This window comes from Dermacentor silvarum, chromosome 8, assembly GCF_013339745.2.
Source record: "Dermacentor silvarum isolate Dsil-2018 chromosome 8, BIME_Dsil_1.4, whole genome shotgun sequence".
Taxonomy (NCBI): Eukaryota; Metazoa; Arthropoda; class Arachnida; order Ixodida; family Ixodidae; genus Dermacentor; species Dermacentor silvarum.
In genome coordinates, this window is record NC_051161.1 from 22851679 (window position 1) to 22875865 (window position 24187).

Sequence of the window (24187 nt, forward strand, 5' to 3'; positions counted from 1 at the left end):
TGATACCTCTTGTCTGAGTCCTCTGATGTGTCATATGTGTCTGTGAGTAAAACAGCAGAAGAGTGCTCAATTCGCTATGAGCCAAGTAATACATGATGGGCCGACGTGTTATAAGCAAACTACTCTGGGATCTTATTTAGTTGTGAATATGCAACGGTTACTGGGCCGTGCCCGAAAGAGCTGCGTGAAAATTTGTCATTTACGCACCACAGTCATTGTGAACTCCGTTGTGCACGGCGCTGTGGCACCTTGTGCAAAACTGTATTGACCTTGTTCCTAGAAGGGGTCGAAAACTGTTTTAAAGTTTGTTATATGACGGGCGCTTATAAACCTTCGGCAGAGAAGAATTTGTGCAGATTGATCAACAAATTCCTTATCAATACGTGCATCACAGCAAGAGAAGCATCCGCATAGCATCGCGCAGACATGTTTTTCTTTTAAAAAGGGGGTTGTCTGTTTCCTACTTTAAGTAAAACGTTTCGACACTAATGTTACAACCGATGTGTATTACTTCTCATCTGTTGTTGTCCCCGACATAAATTAGGTATTTGGCATTAACGAGTAAGCAGCACCAAGCTGCTTTCATGTAGTTTCGTGCTATACTTAAAGCACGCATCTAGCTACGAAGCTTGAATATTCCTACAGCAGTCGTTCTGCCAACTTTCCAACAGTCGTTCGGCCAGTTTCCTTCCGATTGACGTGCGTATCTTTTCTTTGTGCCTTCCTGCTACTTTCGGATTGGTGCTCACTTTCCGTTTCACGAAACTTCCACCACCTTGCTCATTTTTAGAAAACTCGTTTGGCTGCTCATTGCATAGTGTCCCGTTATGTGCACGTCCGCATGCTATTCACTTTAGTGTAGCTCACAGCTGAAAGCTGTAGGCATAGTTCCACTTAACCGTGTGATCTTTTTTTTTTTTTGCTTCGACTTGCAATTTGGAGCAGCGATTGCAACAGGACACTTTGGTTGTTAAGTATATCAGCCGGCTGATGTTACCAAACGGCCAACTGTTTGGTAACACCGCAATGCGGAAGCAGGAAGCGGCGCGGCCGGCAGGAACGGCATCTGGTGTATGGTTATTTGAGCACGCAGAGGCTTAACGGGGATCCAAGACCTTCAGGAGGAGGGGGAGTGGTGGCAAAAAGAGCAGATGCTACGGAACCAGCGCACCGGAACACGCTCTATCCGATCAGCTATCCGCGCCTTTGTTCAAGTCGACGCGTGTTACGGCCCAGCGAACCGCGAAGGACTAAAACCCGTCAGCGAGCCTAAGCCTAGCGGAACTGGTGAGTCGTTAAAGCGATTTTCCAGTGGCCCTCCTACGGCTCTCCCTTATCCGACGACAAGCGGGGAAAAACAGAAAGGCTGCGCGATTGAGACAAGCTGTCGTTGTCAAGCTTCTCGCTTCTTACGGGATTCTGTCGCGATGTGTCCGCAGCGCAACTTTCGGCTTCGGCGGCGCCAAAAATTGCTCTTCCAGTTTAGAAGAGCCGGCGCAACAGCGCTGCTGCTGAAGGACAAGCCGCGTTGTGCCTGCCTTTTTTTCACCGTGACTCTTTCGAGCTTTGCTTCTCGAGCTCTTTATCGTAGTCAGCCGCTCTTCGTTTCCTTTTTTTTTTTTCTTTTCGGAACCGATTGCAGAAGGCGACAATTTATCACTCGATCGCAGGGGCCTCTGCTGCTTGCGAAAGCTGAAGCGCCGACTCAACCACTTGCACGGCCGAGTGGATAGGGGACAAAGCCTGGACGCATGCTCGATGATCCGCCAAGCTAGACAAACAAGAAGACTGCGCGTAAAAAAAGAAATCTTCGCTACGCGGCAAATATAATTAATTACGAAATAGCCACTGAGTAGCTTGTCTCAGCGCTGCGTCAACACCACGTGATGTTCTCGAAGTTGAAAGCAGTTCAGATTTGTGGCTTCTCAGAACCCTTTTATTCACTATCGAAAGTTATAGTGTTTGCATGGTGAAGGGTCCAGCGAAATAAGAAATAAAGAAAGCTTCCATTTTTTTTTGTATTTTTTCGCGCTATACCCTTTACCATGAATACCTACCAACTCACCTATTATTAATACTGGCATAGTGTTTGCAATTGTTCTTGATACCTCTTGTCTGAGTCCTCTGATCTGTCATACGTGTCTGTGAGTAAAACGGCAGAAGAGTGCCTTATACCTAGTGTTTGCAATGATTCGCATAATCTGGTCCTAAGCCCCTTGTCTGAAACATGCTGAGTGTCATAGGCTCGTGTGAATCATAAACAGAACAAGAAAAAAATAAAAGTAAAAAACGGAAACAGTCACAAATGACGTGCACCATAATCTAGGAGGCAACAGCCACCATGCGCAAAGCGCATGCAAGATGGTGCCGCAATTACGCGTCGTAGCAAACATAATACGTTTTGTCAAGACTTACAGCACGTGCGCTTTGCTAACACAAAAGTATCCAACATGCACCTGAAGCAGCGATCGATGATCAAGAGCTCTCGTGCGACTTGCCTTCCAAAGTGTTCTCACTCACAGTTCCATGCGGAGAATCCTTAAATTTTCTGTTCATTCGTATGCATTCATACATATGTACATATACACAAGGTTGCGTACATTGAATACATATATAAGTATACTGCGTGCGTGCATAAATACTGCGCGTGTGTGCACAGGTACAAGCAGGTAGATCAGTAAATGTAAAGACCGGATGCACGTACAAGATTCACGAGCCAGCTAGCGGCCATTCCAGTCCAGATCGATCACGCGACAAGAGTCGCTCGATACAGCGGCACCACGCTGACTGGAACGAGCCTGAACTCTCATTTCCGACCTCCCGCTTTCTTTCTTTTTTGTGTGTGTGTTTTGTGGCGGCATCTTTTCTTTTATGCGCCGTCTTTGGTGCGTTGTTTGCTTGCGACGGCGTCAATGATCTGAGCGATGGTGTCTGGCGTCCCGGCTGCTTGCGCCATCCACTCAATGACCCTCGACGCGGAATGCCCTGGTCTGCGCCCGCATCACGCCCGCATGCACCGCTGAGCAGGCGCGCGCTCAAACTCGACGAGAGAGGAAAAAAAGTGCCTAGTAAAGGAGGCATATATCGACCCAATTGAGTCGTGTAAGCAGCCCGCACAGCAACAACTATAAACAAAAGATAAAACTTGGCCGTTACCGCTTGTTGTCACTCGATATCTTCTATGCCGCGTCGTGTGGAAGGACTGTTTCTTTCCCGGGGCTGGGAGAAAAAGCATCACACTTTATGGGAATGTACAATCGTAATGTGATCACGCAACTTCCGTTTTTGTATACTCTTTTATGGGTGCCTCAAAGATGCGTGTTTGCCTTTTGATTTTACAGCTTGTGAATTCTTCTAAAGCAGATAATATTAAACGTATCATGTCTGTCACTGCGGAGTGCACAAATTGTTGCTCGCAGTTCTCTCCGTCTTTGTAGTGTGCTGTCGTGTAACGCGCAACAAGCTGTAAAACACAACAAGGTGTGGTGTAATATACGCAGCACGTTAAGTAACCTGGATAAACTACAGTCTTGTACACGTAAACGTGGTTCGATCACGGAACAGTTACTCTTTTCGGAAGACTCGAGAACTACTCACGAAATAAGGAAATGAGGGAGTTCTCGCACTGACTGAATCCCGTACAGTTTCACTGCACGTGACTCCCGCGAAAGCTCACTAATGTGTTCTCGAAATTTTCTGACCACGGGTCCGTGACCTCAGTGAAGCTAAAATTATCTGATGCCATCTTAGGTATAGGGTTGATATACCAGCACGCATGCGACATTAAGGATTGGTGCAAAACAACAAATGTAGAATTTTTTTCAGCTTTCTATGCGTTTCACTCGCATATGATTCACTCGAGCGGCAAAAGTCTCAAAGAAAGCGTCGCCCACTCTGGTGACTTGAGACAAGTAAACTGCACAAGTCGTTCAGCCACGATTTTAAATCACAATTTACCAATTCCTCACGACGTACAGATAGAACGCGATACGTAAGCAAGTACTTAGCCAAATAAATTCCTTGTGAACCGCTCCTCGAGCTGCCGTTACTGGTGCACACGTATTTTTTTTTTTTTTTACCTTTTTGAGCTCAGCTTTTCAGCGCTGGCAACTCGATCGGGTTCTACAGATCTCCTCGCCTTATTATTGTGTGCTCGTGGCTGGTACTCTGTTTTGACTCCTACGTCCTGCTTATGGCATTGAGCTTCATCCCAGGCCCCTATAGTCGTGGGTGTTTGGTAACCAGGAGTAGACGAGCGATTTCGGAATAATGCGCGCACTTGATTTTTGTTATTAGCCATAGTTTGTTGCTGACGAGGCACGCCCTCTGGTCGCGCATCGCTAACTTTCTCCTACACCACCCGCGGATACGAAAATGAGAAGACAAGTATGGCGTTCAAAGCAGTGGCACTCAGCATACAGACCTAAATGACGAACGGAAGAGGCAACTTGTCTCAGGTTCGTGTCACTTCTCGCTTACGCGGAGAGAAGAAGGCTTGTCCTGGGAGTTCTTCCTTCGCCTCTTTTTTATTATTATTCTTTCCGCCTTGCATCTGCATCCTCATTCGCCTGTCTAGCACTCTGTATTGCTTACCACTCCATCACGGCGCTAACCTAGCTGCGATGCTTCGCTTATCGCGCTCACTAATGTAGATGACGTTCGCCATCGCGCGACTCCTGGTGACGCAAGCCCCTGAGTCATTGCTTTCTCTTTCTTATCTGGCTTATGTGGTTCTCCTCTCTACAAAAAAGACTCGTTATCCGGCTCTGCTCATCGCTTATCTCCTCTTTTTTTTTCTTGTTTTGCTTTAATGCTATTTGTCCGAACGCCTGTTCACCTTCTCTCTTTTTTTTTTTCTTTATTAGCTCCTCTCCTTGAAGTAGTCGTTAAGTCCACTCAACAAAAAGCCAGGAAAGCACATATTTTGCTATAAATGTCCTCCTGCAATTAAAAAAAAAGATGAAGAAAAAACTAAGTTGCATCAAAGCCCTACACGTCTTAATGAGAAGTTTTCGTCACGTTTCTTTTGCTTTCTTTTTCCAGGTCATATGCTTTAAGGTTAAGCAGGGATAAGCTGAAGGAAGCAGTTTATAAGAGGCTCAAGATTCACTCGTCCTAATCCGAGTGTTCAGCCTTCTGGACATTTATCTTAATTTTCTGATATATTACTTGCGATCCCCTTAGATTCAGGTCGTCACCGGGAGTGTGTTTTATGTTCCCACCGTAAGCTGAAAAGTGCTAATCCGGCGCAGCTGTATCTTGGGAGGCAATAAATTTGTCCACTCATTCGACTTACTTTTCCAGCCTCTTCTTTCGCGTAGCTGCTGCGATTTTTACTCCTGGCGAGGAGTAATCCAGATCAAGTATTCATTGGATGTCTCGAAGATTTTCGAAAGCAGTTAAGGCCTCCTGCCCCCTTCGCCTTCGACATTTGTTAAGCCATCAGAAATAAGGATGACCGACGATTAGCAACTCCACTTTTGTTGAAACGTTTGACTAAATGTGCTTTTTCAAATGCTTGTATATACAGCTTTAAGCCTGGTAGGGATCTCAGTTGCATTAGGATATTTTTTTCAGACGTTGGCTCTCCCGCGAAGCTGTTGCTGACTCTCACGTTTTGCATTTCGCGCTGAGTAAAGTGGACAGAAATGAAGTCGTTACATTTTTTTTGTGTGTTTGTTGGAAAGCACGAACGTGAACCAGCTGCTCACGTCCAGCTACGTAGGCGGTTCAAGGCCACGGTTTGCCTAATGAGCTTTCCCCAGCTCGCTAATATTTCTATGGGACCGCGCTGCATCCAGAAATCTGCCAACTCAGCATAGCGTCCAGGTACTTCTTTCTTTATTAAACGCAAAATAAGTGCTAAAATGATATTCTACATCGTATTCTTGGAGAAAAAATTAATCTCAAGCTTGGTGGATTAGCGTACGGCAGTCTGCAATACCCTTTCGCCGCGAAAGCCTTGACCAGATTACCTTGCACAATAAATAATTAAAATGTGACATTGCGCTTCTTAATCGATAGTGCGTATGCGATAGGTCTTACTCGACTCACACCTTCGGTTTCTTTTTTTTTATGCTGTGTCAGATTCACAAACCCGACGTTGACCACTGCTTCAAATGCTGAAAGGGAAAAAGAATGTGTTCTAGAGCTGTACTTGAGCCGGTGACCTAGAGATCGGTACCAGCGCGTGCATTACCCGCTGCATTGTCACAGGAAGGCTGACCATTGCGTGTTTTAAGGCACTTATATAGTTAGAAAGGTATATTTTTTTGCACTTCTTTGTATGCAATGGAACGCTGTAAATACCTAACAACTTCAGTTCTTTTTTCTTGGTTTTGTCTTTTTGTTTCTTGCAGCCGCGAGTTGCCATTTTTCTTTTTGACAACACAGGTGGTCCCATTACAGTGATTTACAACAGGACCCCACTGCGTATGAGAATTCATACTAATTATTGCATATCTATTGCAAGAATTGAAATGATAAATATAATTTACAACTGGAACACGCATGATCTTGAGCAACGAAGCCCGCGTCAGCGGTTAGAACAGTGTTTATTTGTCAATGCGAGCACGCGAGGATCGTAATTGTGGTGCAGGCGTTGCGTGTTGACACTTTTCACGCATTTTTGTAAATTTACGAACTCGAGCAGTGACTCACTCAATAAAAGAATAGGTCATCTAGCAATTTCACTTTTCATTGTTGTCGTTGTTCTATTAACCAGATATAACTAACAACCACAACGCCACAATGGTGGACCGTAAATGTCAACGAAACGAGAATGTGCGTATAGTGGCATGAAAATCCTCACAAGTATATAAGGTGTTCGATCTAACGTTTAAAAAAAGAAGGAAAAAAAAGAGAGACTTAGAAGAACACGGTTCAACATACGATTTTAAGACCTACGATGTTGGGTTATCATACCTCTCACGACCGAACATCGCAGGTCTTATTATTGTATCTTGAACCATGTTTTCTTAATCTTTTTTGATCACCTTGGCTCACGTTAGCGGGGGGACACGGTTATAATGGTCTGACGACAGTGCGCACAGAAGTTCAGCCTCCATAGAAATCTACCGGTTTCGCCAATATTGTACGGTGCGAATAAAGGGGCAAAGAAGATGAAAAACGAAACGCTTGGCTTGGTTACATGTAAATACCTGAATGATGGGGTGAACCAATGGGTTTCCTGTATCGTGGCATACTTATCTTCGGTAGGTATAACATTCTTGTAGTAACACAAAAAGGTGAAAGCCAGGTGCACATTTGGTAATACATGAAGTTATACAATAGGGGTTAGACTTATTTGTAAGCCTTATTGGTAATGCATTAAGTTATACAATCGGGGCTAGATTTCGTGCAAGACATAACGAGCCGCAATGGGAAGTACACTTGTGGCGCTAAGGCAACCTCCTGAACGCCATATATGAACACTTAACCTAATACCTAAAGTGCGGCATGTTAGTGCACTCACTAAACCGCACCTTTAGTCAGCGAGATGGCTGCGCCGTGACGTGTGCACTCACGCACGCACTAGGCACACCTTTAGCAATCCTGAACCGTGGTTTCAGGAAGCCGTGCTCGTCTCACACCCCGGAGGTCCGGGTTCGATTCCCACCCAGACCGAAATGTACGAAATTTTATTTTCAAATTCACTAATTTACTCTCTCTGCCGGAACCTCCCTGTGCAACGTGACGCCGTTTCGCCTAGGTCACCGCCTAGGGAACGCCAAGGGCACCGCCAACATAGACACCTAATGTTTTCGCCTTAAAACACGCGTCGCATTAGAAATACTTCGGACATTGTTCGAAGGGCATTGCATCCTATTGTACTTTCCTCTGATGAGTTAACTTAAACCGAATTGCGAAAGTAACGTCGACGTCTAGTTTACTTTTGACATTTTGCACTTTTGCTTGCAGAACGATATTCACTCATGTGCAGAAACATTGCAACAAATAGCTTCGGTAACCAACTGACCAGGATATTTCTTGTAGCGAGAATATTTTATTGTACGTGTACCTATAAAAATTCACCGATGATTAGGATACTCCCTAATGCGAAATTTGAGCGCAGCTATATACGTGTTTTCATTTCGCGATATATTGGCTGGCGCAGACAATCTGTCTCGTGCGGCACGTTCAAAACGGGGCGAATTGTGGCGCGACTGCCTCGCTAATCGGCAGATCGCGAGAGGCAGCGCGTGCTATGACGCGTGGGCGCGATTCACGGCAGCCGCCGCAGACAGACCTCCGCTCATGCAGCGCTTTGGCGAACAGACGACGCGTAGAGTGCCTCGATGCGCGCGCCCCTACCAACGGATCGGAGTCGAGCGTGCGCATCGAGGCACCCTAACGACGCGCGCTACTCTGGCGCCATCTCGTAGCCATCGTCGCCGTAGTCCGTCTTGCACGACACTACGCTTTTCTTCTCACACTTTCGCCAAACCCTCCTCCGCGTTCCTCCTCGCGCTCTCTTCGCTGTGCTGTCTTACATCGCCCGCTGCGCTCCGCGTTCGCTCTCATCTTTCGCTGTGCTCGTTCGCTCAGTTACGAGGTACCACTCCGACGCTCGCCACATGAATGGGTGCCTAAGTGCTGTGCTCTAAAAATTCCTGTTATGTCTAGAGAAAAAGATTAGGAAGGTAGCAAATTTCACAACTTGTGTTCCTTTCGTCTCGCAGATCGAATGAGGACCCGGGCTGTGTTCCGGTCTTGACTTGGCGCAGTTCAGGCTCGGACGCCACGCGGTGCGGCGATCGTCTTGATGCGGCGCTGGAACCTGCGTAAGGTGAGCTCGCAATTTCGTTGATCTGCCTTCACGAACCCTTCCAACCACAAATTTTACATTCTTTCACTATTATATATTAGTGTCATGGAATAATCATTCACCTGAAAGTTCAATCACACAGTGTGGGGAAAGTGATCAAGAGGTGAATCCTTGCACTTATAGAGTGGTACATGAAGAATCAAAATGTCCGCCCAAGTGCCATCGCAGGCTTTGAGGGTGACCGCTCTTCGACTGATAATTAGGACGGCAGTAAGCTTGGCAAGTTGGTGTTGTAGCATCGCGGAAAGCTAGCGGCAAATAAAACGATGCACGAGAGCAGGAAATACACATGCCACCGCTAGCGTGTTGGCTGCTGTGTCGGCTGCTGTGTTGGCTGCAGGCTGGCGTATTGGCTGGCGTCTCGGTCGACAACGTCGTGGACACAGCAGCATACGTCCATCAACACATAAGCAACAAAAGCCTCTGCGTTTCTTTAATCCCCGATGGCAAAGGGGGGGGGGGGGGGGGGGGGTGACAGCGTTACACATGAAGCCGAACCCGCCGCTCACGAAGCAATATATGCTTTCGTATCACACTTGCCGTAGCAGTGGGTTAATCCCGACGCTGTATTGGAGCGTTTCTCAATTATTTTTTACATGTTTGTGTTTCTAGTGGAACGCAAGCTCCAATGGTGGGCGGATGCTGCTATCCACGACGCCGAGCTAACTCGAGATATCGAACACATGCGACAATGGCGAGCCGCGGAGCCGGCGTTCCGGGCAGAGCAGGTACTACACAGAGAACGACGTCGCCAATGGCGCTGCCAATGGCGCGCGCGCTTGGGTGGGACGTAGACAATGACGTAACTGACGGCGCAGCCAATGGAGACGTTTATCAAAACATGGGACGAATGGTTTTTCGTTTCGCCTAATCACATACAGCTTTCGCTGTAAAGATATCAGAAGTTGCAGAAAAGCAAAAAAAGAGAAGGTACTGAAGGTCTTGTGTGCCGCAGGCACATGCAAAAATGGCCGGTTGCAAGGAAAGCGTCACAGCTTGCAGCATAAGAGATAAAACCGCTACATGACTAGACTGGCAAAAACAACTAGTGACACTAAATTCAAAGATTGCTTTATAGGCTTCCACCGCAAAACCCAAAGAAAACTTGCGCTACTAATTTTGTTTAGACGTTGCTCCAAAAATTCCGTCCTTATTCACTCCCGATGACTTGTGATACTCCGTTTAGCAGACAGAAAACAGTAACCATACTTTAATATTCGGTTGGTGCGAAACCTTTGGTCAGTTTCAAATATACGAACAAGAATAGTGCGTAGTATTCCGTTTATATTCGAAACTTCAAATATTCGCCCACCCCTATTTCTCAACCAAGCACCAACTAGCCCAACAACAAATTAATAGGTTGATTATTTGAAGAGAAAAATGGAGGTCCAAGTTTCAATGTTCAAATTTTTCGTTGAAACTCCGTGGCCTGTGCGTCAACATGACGTCACGGATTTCAAAGATTGCGATAGAGAGTACCTCAGTCATTCTATTTCTCTATCTTCTACAGCACACTAAATAAATAAATAAATACCACAAGGGCCGTCCACGAGGCTAACCACATAGTCGCTAAACACCGAAATGTAAACAATGTGTCTAAGGGGGAAAAAAATCAGGCCTATAGAGCGCAGACCTCCACGCTTAGAAATGTAAAATTTTGCTGGCATTTTCATAGGTCAACATATTCGTTTAGATACTAGTTATAGGGCTAACTTGTAGAAAAATTGTACCTTATCCGCGCACTCCGCGTCGTCAAAGCTCGTTTAGGTAAAACATAGTTTCGTCATACCTTCTACCCACACACGCTACAAACACTCGGAATGCGCAATATCGGAGCCCACGGCGACATGTCTTCTTTGCCACCTCTGTCTCTGCGAGCAGAAGCACATTAGCAAAATAAGGCGCGCAATACCGGCACGGGCCCGAAATGGCGGATGCAGCTATAGACGCAGCAGCTCTGCGCAACGAAGCCCGCTCCCAAATAGGCCGCGACGATTACGTCGTTACCGGCGGAGGATGATCTCGGTCGCCGGCCATCCGCCGATGCAGTAGCGACGGCTCACACGGGGACGCACGAACAGCCGAGCCGCTCTGAACGAACGACCGCCGCTGCCGGTCGTCGTTGGCCGCTGACTGTTTCCCGTGTCGCGTGCCCACAAATCGTCCGTTGGCCACTCGTAATGCGCTGGGAGGTCATCGCTGGCCGTTATTTGATGAGGACGTTAATGACGGCCGCGTTCTTCCTACAGCGCGCTGCGCGGACCGCACGGGTAGCACGAAAGCTGCTTGCGTCGAGGCTTACTTACCGTGTGCAAGCGAGGCTTAGGCGTACAGGCTTGACGGGTTTGCTAGTTTGTTGCTCATTTAGTTTGTGTTTAGTGGCCGCCATGGTCAATCCACTGTACGATTCGTCTCTTGAGCCGTTATCTTCTCCCGTGCGGTCCACTTTGCTCGCACGTAACCACGCCTGGTATTCCTGCACCTGGCGGGTAAGGAGTCGCGGGCCGATTGATCGTGTGCATATATAGGTGCGCGTTGATTGTTTCAATGGGTCTCGTAGGTCTAAGCCCTCCGGGAGAACACCTTTCACCCTAAAGAATACCTCTTGAGCAGTACTTTCACACTATACGCCGGCTCTCTTTGTCTTTGCATCACATCCAATTTGATGGGGCGCAGCAGTTTTGAACTCGTTGCCACGGGTTCGCGTGGCCTCTTCAAATGTGACCTCGCGTTGCCGTCAATACTGCTTTACGGGCGATGCTCCCACTCCGATGCTTCGCGAGTAACACCGGGCAGTCACATTGACCCAAGTCACGTGATGCGCATCACTGATAGAAAGCCGCGTCTTTTATTTTGTTTTTATTTCAACTACGCGAAGTTCACGACCTCGCTTATTTCGCGGCGTCCGCTGGCGCGCGTAATGCAAAAGCGAGTGCAGTGCGCCTGCCAAGCAGCGGGGACCCGACGCTCCTCCGATAGTCGCTGGGCCGAGACCGCTTGATCGCCACCGGCGGCGCTGCTGCATAACCCTATTTGCAAGGATTAGCACCCGCCAAGCTTCGACGCGTCCTCCCGCTCTCTTTCTCGCGGGCGGCCTCCTCGTTTCGGCAACAACGCGTCTCGAGCAGCCGAGCCTGTAGTCGTCTCGTCCGCGCAGCTCCTGTGCAGTCGGCGAAACGTTTCCTCTTCACCGCCTTGATCGCGAGTCTGCCAGGAAAGCGCACCTGCGCGCAGCAAACCGGCGTCCTCGTTCTTCGCTCGGCTTCTGTGTCACCAAATACCGTGCAGCATTGATGAAAGCTGTAGATCGTGTGGGCCAATGAAGGATTGAGCAAAATAAAGCACTTCGTTTTTTTTTTGTTTTTTTTTTTTTTTGCACACCGCCGTTCCGCCGCTCTTTCTTTGTGTTCATTTATTTCATTACCAACGGCGCCAATTGGCATTACAGTGGGGGTCGCTAGTGGCCGGCAATCACATATCGACCAATCAGAGTCTCATTTTATGCGAAAGTCCGGTAATCGGAATCTGTTTCTGGCTGCTCGCCTCCAGCTGAAGCTATGCCGGAATTCGGTGTTACGCAGGGCATTTCAGAGGGCTGAGGCACTGTAAATATAGGGGTAGGGAAAAAGAACAGGGAAAGGGCAATACGGGAGGGAGGGGGTTACACGTCGGCTACGAAACACACGCTACAGCAATACTAGTCGGTGTGACGTAGCGATAACGCTGTGCAAAGCCATGCACACGCTCAAGTGCAGCAACATACGCCCCCTTACTCGGGGCTATATAATCTGCGGCTTTCTGGAATAAACGTTCTTTCCCACACCCGCACTCGTCTCGAGCGTGCTACAGTCGGAAAGATACATATGGGACCACGGTGAACAAGACACAACGCTAGATAAAAAACACAAGCAGTGTATGAGGCTGGAAAACAAAGAGCACGCAGGAGACAATGCTAAAAAGCATCGGCCACCCTGCATACAATCCCAAAGAACACTAACCTAACCGTAACCCTAACGTAACCGTAACAGAAAACAAACCTAACCGAGCTCAGGACCATACAACGCCATAGAATAGGAAACGCACAAGTCGCAAACCTAGAGAGATACAGAGAGAGAGAGAAAGAAACAGCGAGGTTAACTAGATGCACGTACGGTTCTCCACACTTCACTGGACGAAGAGGTTCACAACAGAAAAGAAAAAAAGAAAGAAGAGGCGGGAAAGCGCACGCGTGAACACAGAAGCCGAGATCATTGGACCATGACCGTGCGCGCGCGTCCATGGCACGGAAAGCAACGAGACCATTGCTACAGCACCTCCACTTGACAGGTCCCTGCGGCCGTTCATAAACTTGGCTACAAAGCTTAAGTCCAAGAAACGGCACTGAACAATATGTTACAGGAATAATTAACACGCAGGACAAAACGCTGTCGCTGTGTCCTGTGATTTTTTTTATCATCTTCCTTTGTCCCTAACTTGCACGTGTTGAAACAGCCGAGCCATGCAGAGGTTCGACAGCGCTGCACGTATTTCGTAGGACAGATATATATGAACCCGACGCGCTTGGCCGGCATCCCCGCACTGTGTCGCCTTCCCGGGCGTCCTCTCCTTTCCCTATACTCTGACGAGGCTGCTCGTCCTGTGCCGATACGGTCGGCTAATTGCCGCCGCAGTCGGGCCAGCCGGACTCACACCAATCTGGAGATTTCATTAATTAACAGCTGATCAGTATTCATTAGCTCCCGCTCGCATCAGCGGGCCTCATCCCGGACCTCCGTCCTTGGACCTTCCTTGGACACAAATCGCTTCAGCCTTGCCCGCACCGTATCGTGCTTGTTCGTTCGTTTTCTAATTGTGCTCCGCCATGTTTGTTTCTTAGCTCTTAAAAGCAGCGCGGTTTCTTAGCTCCTAAAATAAACAAGCTAAAATAAAAGGAAACAGCGTAGGGCGTCACGAAAGAAATTACTGGTTACGCTACGTTCAGGCACAATGCATATATGCGACTCGATCGGCACCTTTATCCATTACGATGTGCCCATTTTTTAGCCTTTTTGTCTGTCTGTATGTACATGCGTGCATGTGCGTGCGTGTGTGTGTTTGTTTATGTGTTTGTTTTCTTGCGACGCGAAGAAAAGCATTGGACATTAACATGTTCACTTCATCCTTTCAGTCCCTTCCATCGAAGCATTAATAAAATAATAATAATAATAATAATAATAATAATAATAATAATAATAATAATAATAATAATAATAATAATAATAATCCTTTATTCACACAAAGAGAGCCAGGAGTAGAACAATATTTTGAAGGCATTATAAAGCCGCAGCGCGATGGGACGAAGACGAGAAACACACACGACAGGACTAGCGCCGTTTTCTCCAGTATTTAAACCGCACTTCAAGTAAAGACTTCACTTTCTGTCTTTTTTCGCATGTCTTTATTGGTTTGTTGGTATTTATGTTTATTGGTAGAATGGTTTTATTTGCGTATATTATCAATTTTTGCCTGGCAGTATAACGTTGTCAAGCCCTTTTGGCAAGTATCAACTATCATCGCTTTGCTTACTCTTCTTCGCTCGGGATCCGTTTTAGCGACCTTTTTAATTCCACGCCGCCGCGATTTTCGACCAGCCACCGCAAGCTAAGCAAGGGGAAGCGGACCAATCGGAGACGCTGGCACCACTCTCTTCACCGAACCCGGTTATCTACTTTCACTGCGCTAGCTTAGCCCCACCGAAACCCTCTCCAATTCTGCGCGCTCCTCGCCTCTTGCCAGTTAGTTACGTAAGAAAAACATGTCAGGGTAGGCTATGCTATTTGCTTTTAAAGCAAACAAAGGTGACCGCTTATATGCATGTTTATTAGGAGAGCTCTTTGAGTGGTTTGTTCAAATAACCTTGCGGGTCGCCGCCAGTGCTTGCGTTGGAGGCTACGTAAATTTGACGTCAGGCGAATGGCATCAAATCATAATGGAATAATTTTGAATCATAGGGTCCGTGGTTCGCATGGATAAATAAAAAAATTAATATTGGGGTTTTACGTGCCAAACCCACTATATGATTATGAGGCACGCCGTAGTGGGGAACTCCGGATTGATTTGGACTACCTGAGGTTCTTTAACGTACACCTAAATCTAACTACACGGGTGTTTTCTGCATTTCGCTCCCATCGAAATGCGGCCGCCGTGGCCGGGATTCGATCCCGCGACCTCTTGCATAGAAGCCCAACACCATAAACCACTAAACAACCACGGCGGGTTGGGTCGGATAAAACTACCGGTATGCCTTGTATTCTAGAGCAGCCAATGTTTGGAGAAGCAAGTTTCGAGAAGTACTGATGCCACAACAGCCGAAATATGCGAAAATACTTTGAAATCCGTGGTGTACCACTGACGTATTTGACTCTGGCGTTTGACCGTCATTTTCTTTTGTAGAAATGAACCTCTCCAGAAAATTAACAAAAACGGACTTTTTAAACAGTGTTTAATCTGTGAAAGCTGATTTGGTGTTTATGTTAAGTGTCTCGTAAAAATCGAAAAAAAAAGGCTATGTCATCGCAAGCTGAAGAACAAGCCTCTTGAAAGAAGCCTCAAGAAAAGTTTCAAGGGATACTTAAGAAAAAAAGACAGAAAAGTTAGAGACGATAAATGAAAAACATTTACGGGGGAAAACGTGCCAGTGCAAGCAAAGCCGTAGTCGCAGCTCATCCCGACCACTTTGTGATTATGTTACCGATTTTCTTCTGAATTCTTTTCTTTTTTGCGTGTCCAACAGAAAAATGGACGCTGTCAAAACAAAGTCGATAGTTCTGGCGCGGACAATAAGCTTTCACATCAATAACACGTTCGGTCAATATGGCGCGCCCAGTTGTGAAAACGCTTTTAAAGACGAACTTGTTTCTGATGTCTCAGCGAAATTTGTCCAAGGTACACACACAGACTGCAGCTCTGGCTAGCATACTTTCACTTCGAATTCTTTTTCTTTTTTGGGGGCCATATGACCGCCAACCCTTCACTTCTAGGGCGACACTGTTCTTGTAGGCATTTCTTAAACGTTCTTGTGGTTTCTTTTCTCAATATCTTTTTTTTTCTTTTTTTTCTTTGCCACGAAAATGTGGATTCCACTGTCTCGAGTTACTAACGTAGGGCTTGAGAGTGTTCGATCGTAACTCGCTTAAGGAGAACAACTGATATTGCTTCGCGATTCCATCGGATGCCGGAACTTGAGTCACCCGTGACAAGCAAAATCAATAACAAAAGAAGTATTTCTTAGTAGCACGCGATCCTACTTTATTGAGGCAAGAGTTTCCAATAGATTTTTTTTTCTTCTCAGCATGGCTTCCAGTCGAGCAGACTTGCTTGTCGAGTCAAACTTTGTGCCTGCCCCACTTTGCTTGTTTTTTTTTTCTACTGTTTATGGATTTTCTTTTATTTCTATCGGAAAGCCAGACTGTCTACACACGTCCCGAGTAGGAAAACTTTGACAAGAAATAGATCAAGTTTATTGACGTACAGCACTCCCAGCGAAGTAACAAGGTGGTCCAATGCCGAAGTTTCGGAAATCAATCAGTTCCTCGTTCGATTTCGTTTGATCGTGTTAACTTTTTCTTGGTGAGCCTGTACGTCCAAAAAAAAAAAACGTCAGTGCCAAAGCTCTGGTGCGTTTTTATATTTCATTCTGCTTCGTCATATTCTGAACATGGCAGGACAGCAACCCTTGGAGCAGCTGGCTTGTATTGGCATTCCGCGCAGAAAAAAGTGCAATGAAAAAAAAGAGAGAGAGAGAGAGAGTTAATACATATTTGCAATGGTTATTTGTAAGGGTCGAGATCTTTGAGCGTTTTTGTTTGTTTCTTGTCAAACAATTGAAGTGAGCCAGAAACCATAATGCGAAGCTGTCGGTGACTGCGGAAAGTCCAGCTCGAGAAAAATGCCACATTTTGTCGTTCAGGCTGATAGCTCCACCTTTCAACTAGCTATCGTGAGGCCCTGACAAATCTTTTAGGGCTACTTGCTCTGACCTGTCATTTCTTTAGCATATAACAAAATGTTTTCACGTTTTGCTCTTTAGTGTTTGCGTAAGAAGAATGCGACCGGAAATTAATAGGAGCAAATGTAATTGCTTCTATTTAATTGTTGGTAGATGCTAGTATGCTGGCATTAGATATTAAGTGGTTCGATCGGCCCAAATATGCTTTACATACACATTTATAACTCCCCCCGTTCCCCTCTCCCTCAACCCCTCTGTACCACATCTACACATCATCTACGCAACGTATGAAAATGCGTGGCGTACCATAATCTCGCTACAATAAAACGACATCCTCGGATAATTGACATGAAAGGATAGCATATTATAACTATGATTCGGCGCACAGTTGCGATTTCGTTCGGAAGGTTCCAAGCAGTGGACTAATCCAGGCGTATGACAAATGAGCATTTTATTGAAATATGTGGAATATGACGCGGGAAACGTCGAAGCACGAGATACTGAAGCCACAATTCCTTCCAGCATTTCCTTTGCTCTATAGCTAAGCTCTTTCTTTACTTTCTACTTTCTCTGTTTTCCTTTCGTGTTTTTTTTTTCTTCTTTTTTTTGCCATGAGACGCTCATTAATAATTGCGCCAGAATACATAGAGTTGAAGAAAAAAGCTCCGAAAAGCATGAAGGAAAAAAAAAACAAATACTGCAAGCTACAGCGCCCCGTGCACGACTATACTGTAGAAAAATAACCACGAGAAGTGTGCAGATTAAATAGCGCAACATAAGCACACATATATGAAGCGAACGAGAAGAATACAAGATATTCACAGTGAGGAAACACATTTCGGATTAAGGTTGCACTGTATGGCCATAAGAGAAGGCGCCCGCTTTCGTTATGATAGCTGGTATACAAAACTTGCCGGCAAAAGATTATTTGACGACACTAATTACGAAGAAAAGCTCTGGAAACCCATACGAAAGAAGAGTAAATTGATTAAAGTGCTGAACTAGGCTATACATGTATATTTGAAAGAAATAAAAAAGAAAGAAAGAAAGAAAGAAAGAAGAAGAAAGAAGGAAAGAAGAAGTAAGAAGCGACGGAAAATAAAATAAGCGAGCCTAGGCAGGAAGAAAAATCGAGGTCGCGAGCCTCTTTCGAGCAGATTGCTGGTATTTTGGGTCAGGGCAGATGGGGATTGAGGGGATGAGAATGGGTAGAAAGGGAGGAGGGGGAGCGAGGGAGAGGAGAGCAGAGTCGTAATCCCTCGACCCGCGCATATAGTGAAGACCTGGATATCCGAATCCGCTGACCTGGGAAGCCGCTGATCCATAAGTCGCCATATTGTTTTGCTTCCTTCTCGGTATTGAATTCTTGCGGGGCTTTCTTCTTTTTTTTTTTTTTTGCTCGTTGTTTTTTGTATCTCCTTTTGCTCATAGGAACGTAAATAAGGAAGAAGGAACGCTTCGTACTTTGCTACTTCCCTTTTAGCCTCTCTCTCTCTCTCTCGAAAGCGCTGCTGCTTGCTGCTCTCTCGAGCTGAAAACGGCAGCCGACTGGCTGGCTGAATCACAAAAAGAAAGTTGGAGAGAAGCTCGGGACATTCGCGTATGAGCGCACACGGGGGAGATTGCAGCGCAAAATATTTTGTCGCCGTACCGCGGCGTGTGATGGGTTTCGGAGGCTGGGCTGCCGTTGGAGACGTATAAAGCGCCACATCGAATTGAATGTTCCGATTTCTGTGGCTTCCTTTGATGACCTGTATACTGACGAAACCTATTTCATCCGCCATGTTTCTTACTTTTCTTTCTGCGTTTAGTTCTCAATGAAAAAATAGAATGGGTGATGAATATGCCCGCAAAAAAAATAATAATAATAAAGAGGTATAGCACTAATCAATTTCATCACGAAAATAGGCAAAGATGGTTCGTAAAATTATAATCTTCGAATCCAGGAGAGCACGATCATTCGTATCAGCTGTAACATAACTTCTGTTGTAGACAATAGGCGTGTTTTTAAAGTAGGGGCCATTGTCCAGGCAAAAGGGGCAGACGACCACCCTTTACACTTCTGTTCGCTAGAGCTCGCCGCTTAGAAATAAACTTATTTTGCCCCGTAACTTTTGAAAACTGGGCCACGGCTACTGGGCTTGGTTTCCCAGAGAACCCGCAATGTATGTGGCGGTAGCACTCCTATAACTTCGTCAGGCTCTGCAACTTGTCTGTAGATCTTGACAAGATGTTCATGGGAGACGCCGGCAAGTAAAGAAAACAAATGCTTCTGCATTGTAGGTATGAACGCTGCTACAGCAGGTCGGGGCGTGCCAGACAAAGAGAAAGCTAGGTGCCACGCAGTTGGAGAGATACATGAAGAGAGGAAGGGAAACAACAGAAAGAGTGGCTCAGATGGGGAAATTTCGCTGAGTTACGTGGTGGCCAATGTTGATAAATTCGCAGAAGCTGATTTTAGACAACGTGTGGCACGACAATTGGTTACTCGATCGCCGCTTATGGTCTAGCCACTGTCGCGCACAGACGTACAGGCACAGAAAGGTCACGCCTATGGCTCCATAGGCCTGACCATAGGCCAATGGTCAGGCCTATGACAATCCACAAGACACGGAAACGAGTTCATCTTTCTTTTCTTTTTAAATTATTCGTTTTGTTTCTCGGTCCTGGATTTCTTCTGTACCCTATATACCCTATATATTTCAGATATTGAAGCTTTCTTCTCGGCGTAATGCGTGGAAATTCTGGCGTATACGCGAGAATACGCCAGAATCCGGTCTTGAAAAAACCGGTTTCGCCCTCTGTTAAAAGGGAATAAAATGAATGAGAGGGAAAAAAAATAACGGCTTGCAATAAACCAGGCAACGCTATACGAAAGCATCACCGAGGGTGGGATAAAAAAATTTCCAGTGAAGAGAAGATTGAAGATGCACGGTCTAGGTCGTAGACGCTTCAAGAAACTCAAGAGCGGCAGGTGGTTAGATTTATCTGGAGAATAGATGGTTCCTTTTCGTCTCTCAGTTCTCGGCTCGAAAAAAAAGGATGAACCTCTGACTTTCCGTCTCGCCTGTTTATTTTCTTTCGTCTGCTTCCAGCCGGTGTATATGTCGTCTGCGGGCGGGAGCATGGAATACTAGTGCGGCGAGAAAAAGAAATTACAAAAAAAGTAATTGGGAGATTCATTCTTGTGGCCCCTCTCGGCATCCCCGTGGTTCGTACGCTGTCTACGAAAGCGGGATTTTGGAGCTTAAATTGAATCTGTATCGGGATGTCTCTATTTGCTTTCATGCAGCTTGGTGATCCACACAATCCACCTATTAATTGTCCCCGACATCGAGCTTTCCTTGGTTCAAAGCTGCGTGCATTGCACTTTTTTTTTTTTTTTCACAGAAAAAGAATGCCATTTATTCTTGGCGGAAGTTCGTTGTCTAAGTTGTTCTCTCTAATGGCTGTTAAGGAAACACGGAAACTTTGTTTGACGAACTCTCTAAAAAAATGGGATTAGCTTTGGTTCTTCGTTGTTCGGAATAACACGATTCGTTTCTTATTATTACGTAGATTCGCGTACACCGCTTCATACCGTGTGCAAAAGAGACGTCATCACCACAGTGCCGTGAACAGGTATCCTGCTTCCATTTTCACTTTGGCGAAGAAAAAAAAAAGAGAAATCAAAGAAATGATTTGCTCGTTTCTCCAAGAGTTACGTCCCGAGCAAATTGCACTTTCCCGTGCCTCTGTTTATGCGGGCGTTTTGCTTGGTCGCGGAACTGAGCAATGTGAGACCACGCTGTTTATGGTCGCTCTCCCCGATTTCCGGGACAACTCCCGCCGTCATTCCTCCCTCCGGAGCGGCCCTGATTTACGCAAACGGCGCCAGAACGTCCTGTCCCTCTCTGTCCTTTCCCCTATTGCTTCTCTCAATCTCTTTCTCTTCATTTTCCTGTTTTTCTTACTTTTTTTTAATTCTTCGGGCTCTCGCCGCCTTTCTACGCCATCACGGTGTTGTCTAGTCTGTCCAGGTCCAGCGGTGGAACGCTCATGCAACTGTAGAGAATTACATGCCCTAACCGAGTGCAGAATTGACCTTAATAGCGTTCTGTGTTTGTTGCCCTTGTTTGCTGCTTCGTTAGTGTGTTACATATCAACGTGATGAATTAGACTACTACAAGAAATCTTCTATTCCAAGACCACTGCTAAAATAAAGTTCACTGTATGTCTGTCTGTCCAAGACCACTGCTACCAGGCGAAAATGGTCGGGTAGTTGTTTGCTTACACTTTTACGTGCAGACGTCTTTCTCGTGACAGCTGTGTGAGACCGCGGAGCGCACTACTTTGTTTACAGCTATTAGAGGAGAAATGCAGGTCAAATTTGCATTATTCTTGGGGGCCTTTCTTTTTTTTTACAGCTGAGCATGAGCGCCACTATGTCTGTGTGACATCATGAATTTCAAATTAAAAACTGAAATTAGTTCTGGAGTTTTACGTGCCAAAACCACGATCTAATTGTGAGACACGCCATATAGTGGGAGACTCCGCATTATTTTGACCAACTGCAGACGTTTTTTAACGTGCATCCAAGGGGACGCGTACACGAGCGTTGTTGCATTCCGCCCCCTTTAGAAATGCGGCCGCCGCGGCCAGGTATCGAATGCGATACCTCGAGTTAGGCAACGCAATGCCGTATCCACTGCATGGGCTACCGTGGCAGGTCGGCATGGATTTCAAAGTATCTTCTCTTATTTGGATTCCTCGCTTCTCGCTTATGTGAAAGGGTCTAATAGTTGCCGTCTGTTCGTGTGTGTCTGTTGCCTGTGCGTTTTTCTTTTAATCTTTTCATTTTCGCCAACACTTCGGTGTCGCAGACACCTAGTACGTCGGTGCTGCATATATAGCCAAGGTAAGCGTAGGCCGGTAGCCTCCCTGTGTATCCACAGCATCTTTGTACAACTTAATTTAGCTTTTTTTTTTGACGACACGTTTTCTTTACGTACGCGCAGGGCAGGCAGATGGCGACTGTAAATATTTACCTCAGGCCGCTGTACTTTTTCCGATAAGTCTCGTTTCACCTGAAGTATTCTTCAGGTTTCCGGCTAGAAAGGGATACAACCGTTCATGCTGGTAATATCCCAACATCAAAGGAGCTCGTCGTTGCTTCAGCTTACAGTTTGTGAAGAAGCGATTAGAAATGTTGCCAACATTCCAAGCTACATCCGGATAACACTTCATCATTCAAATAACAAGATTAATTAATTCATTCATTCATTCAAGCTAAATATAATTCGATGTATTGTTAAGGTTTCCCAAGTCTATCTTTTACGCGTGCTAAATGCCTATGTCGACTTTCTTTCCTCTCTTCACTTTCATTCCGTTTAGTATGTAATAAGTAACAATGTAACTGACCTATCGAGACGTTGTTACGTGGATTCATTATATAACACTATGTGATTTATAGGTACCCCTTCCAGAACTCATTTCGAGCGTTCTGGAGTCCAAACTATATGTAACGTTGACATACTGTATTATTCTGGCAACCAGTAAACTGACCTACATTCATTCATTCATTCATTCATTCATTCATTCATTCATTCATTCATTCATTCATTCATTCATTCATTCATTCATTCATTCATATGCTCGTTCGTTCGTTCGTTCATTCAGTCATTGCTTCCCTTCGCTCAAGTTGGAAGTTGGACGTTCGGCCGGCGCTACAGGCCATCGCACCGCTGCATGTAACTAGCAATAGCTAAGGTGGCACGAATTGCCCCGGAGGCCGTTTGCAACGGCAGTGCGCCAGTGCCGACAGCTTCCGCTGTTTTGCCGGCTCCGCGCGGCCAGAACGACCGGCCTCGCCGCTCGAGGCAAGCGCTGTTCGCGTTTACCTGTGCCGCGTGCAACGCTGCCCGAGGCGGTGTCGCTGAGGCCCCGACTTGGTTACCTCACTTTTCTCTTCCTATTCTGCTGTTCGGCTCCTGTCCTTCAGCGGAACACCGTATCCTGGCCGTACAAGCTTCTTTCCTTTGTTGAACTGCTATCGGAACACCTAGGCTGTGACATATCATCCTGTTCGCTGTTCAACGTTAGCCTTAATTTGTCATGGCTTTCCTTGAAAAAGCGCGTGTTCGTCAGGTAAGTTCCTGTGAACGCCGTCACTGGCTTTAAGAAACCGCGCATTGTAAATAAATAGGGAGCACATACATAACATGAGACGGGCCGTCGCTGCGGTTCCTTAAAAAAGAGAATAAGTCTGCGGCTGCTTCGGACTTCCGGGCTGTAGAGTGGACGGGCCTTGGCGAACGCTCTTTATAAACTTCGATCACGCACCTTCAGCGTTCCCTTCTGATTCCATCGACAAACTTTTGCTCACGTTATCCCTCCACTGACTCGCGTTCGCCAATCTTCTACCATATACCTATCTATCGTGTACGTTGTATGCTGTAATCTTTCTTTCATTCTCTGTTGCTCTTTTCTTATATCTCTCTTTCTTTTCTTTCTTTCTTTCTTTCTTTCTTTCTTTCTTCCTTGTTCACAATGTATCGCCAACCAAGGTAGGTGAGGCGGTGTATGAACGCCCGAATAAGGCCGGTTCACCGGAAACAAGAGAACTAAAAGCATTTAAACGCTGTGTACAACCTAATGAACGTTTAAGTGCAGCAGATTACCCAGTGGTGGCAATATATTCTCGGCTAAACGAGCTGTATCAACGGCACACACGATGTTATCTCGGGCTCCCCTCAGGGGGAAACAAACCTGCCTGCTTGATTCTATTCTTTCTTTCTTTCTTTTTCCCACCCTTGTCTCTCATTGTTTTCTTTAATTGCGCGCAGTGCTCACTGCTGGCTGTTGCCGATACATCGCGGTTGACGTCCTAGTGATAAGTGCGCACCGCGGCAGGCGCCATAGGCAGGGCGCTCCGGCTAAGCACCGCGGGCACGCCTTCCCTACGTACTTGGCGCGGCCATGCCCCGCCGGCGTCGCTGAGCCAGGCGAAAGCGGCGACGTTAATTGTCTTCATGGAAGATGATAAACGACCGTTCGGTCACGGCTTCCCGGCTGCAGGCTATGTGCGTGGTAAAGAGAACGGGAGTGGGGGGGAAAAGGGGGTGCGGTAGTGAGGGAGGAGCGTTTCGCCAGCGAGTCCCTCTCTTTCCCTCTTCCTTTTTTTTTCTCCTTGCCGAGGATGTGGGGGAAAAGGCGCTTACTCCCCCGAGAGCTAGAGGGGCTCCCTCGGGGCTGGCGCGAATATAGGTCTTGCTTCTGGGACGTCTCAACCGAAGACCGCACACACCTGTACTATATAGCAGAGGGTGTTCCGTGCAGCGCTCTTAATAGATATATGAAAGCATCCGAACTTGAAGAATGACTGTACGGCTCAG

The 24187-nt window shown here is 46.3% G+C and overlaps 1 protein-coding gene across 1 annotated transcript in view; it reads left to right on the forward strand.

Moving 5' to 3' along the window:
* LOC119461995 (metabotropic glutamate receptor) overlaps window positions 1-24187 on the forward strand; it is a 246909-nt gene that overhangs the window by 106500 nt on the left and 116222 nt on the right. The window contains exon 2 of the mRNA XM_049672386.1: window positions 8682-8788. The gene's annotated coding sequence lies outside the window, so the exon portion shown is untranslated. The remainder of the gene's footprint in view (window positions 1-8681; window positions 8789-24187) is intronic.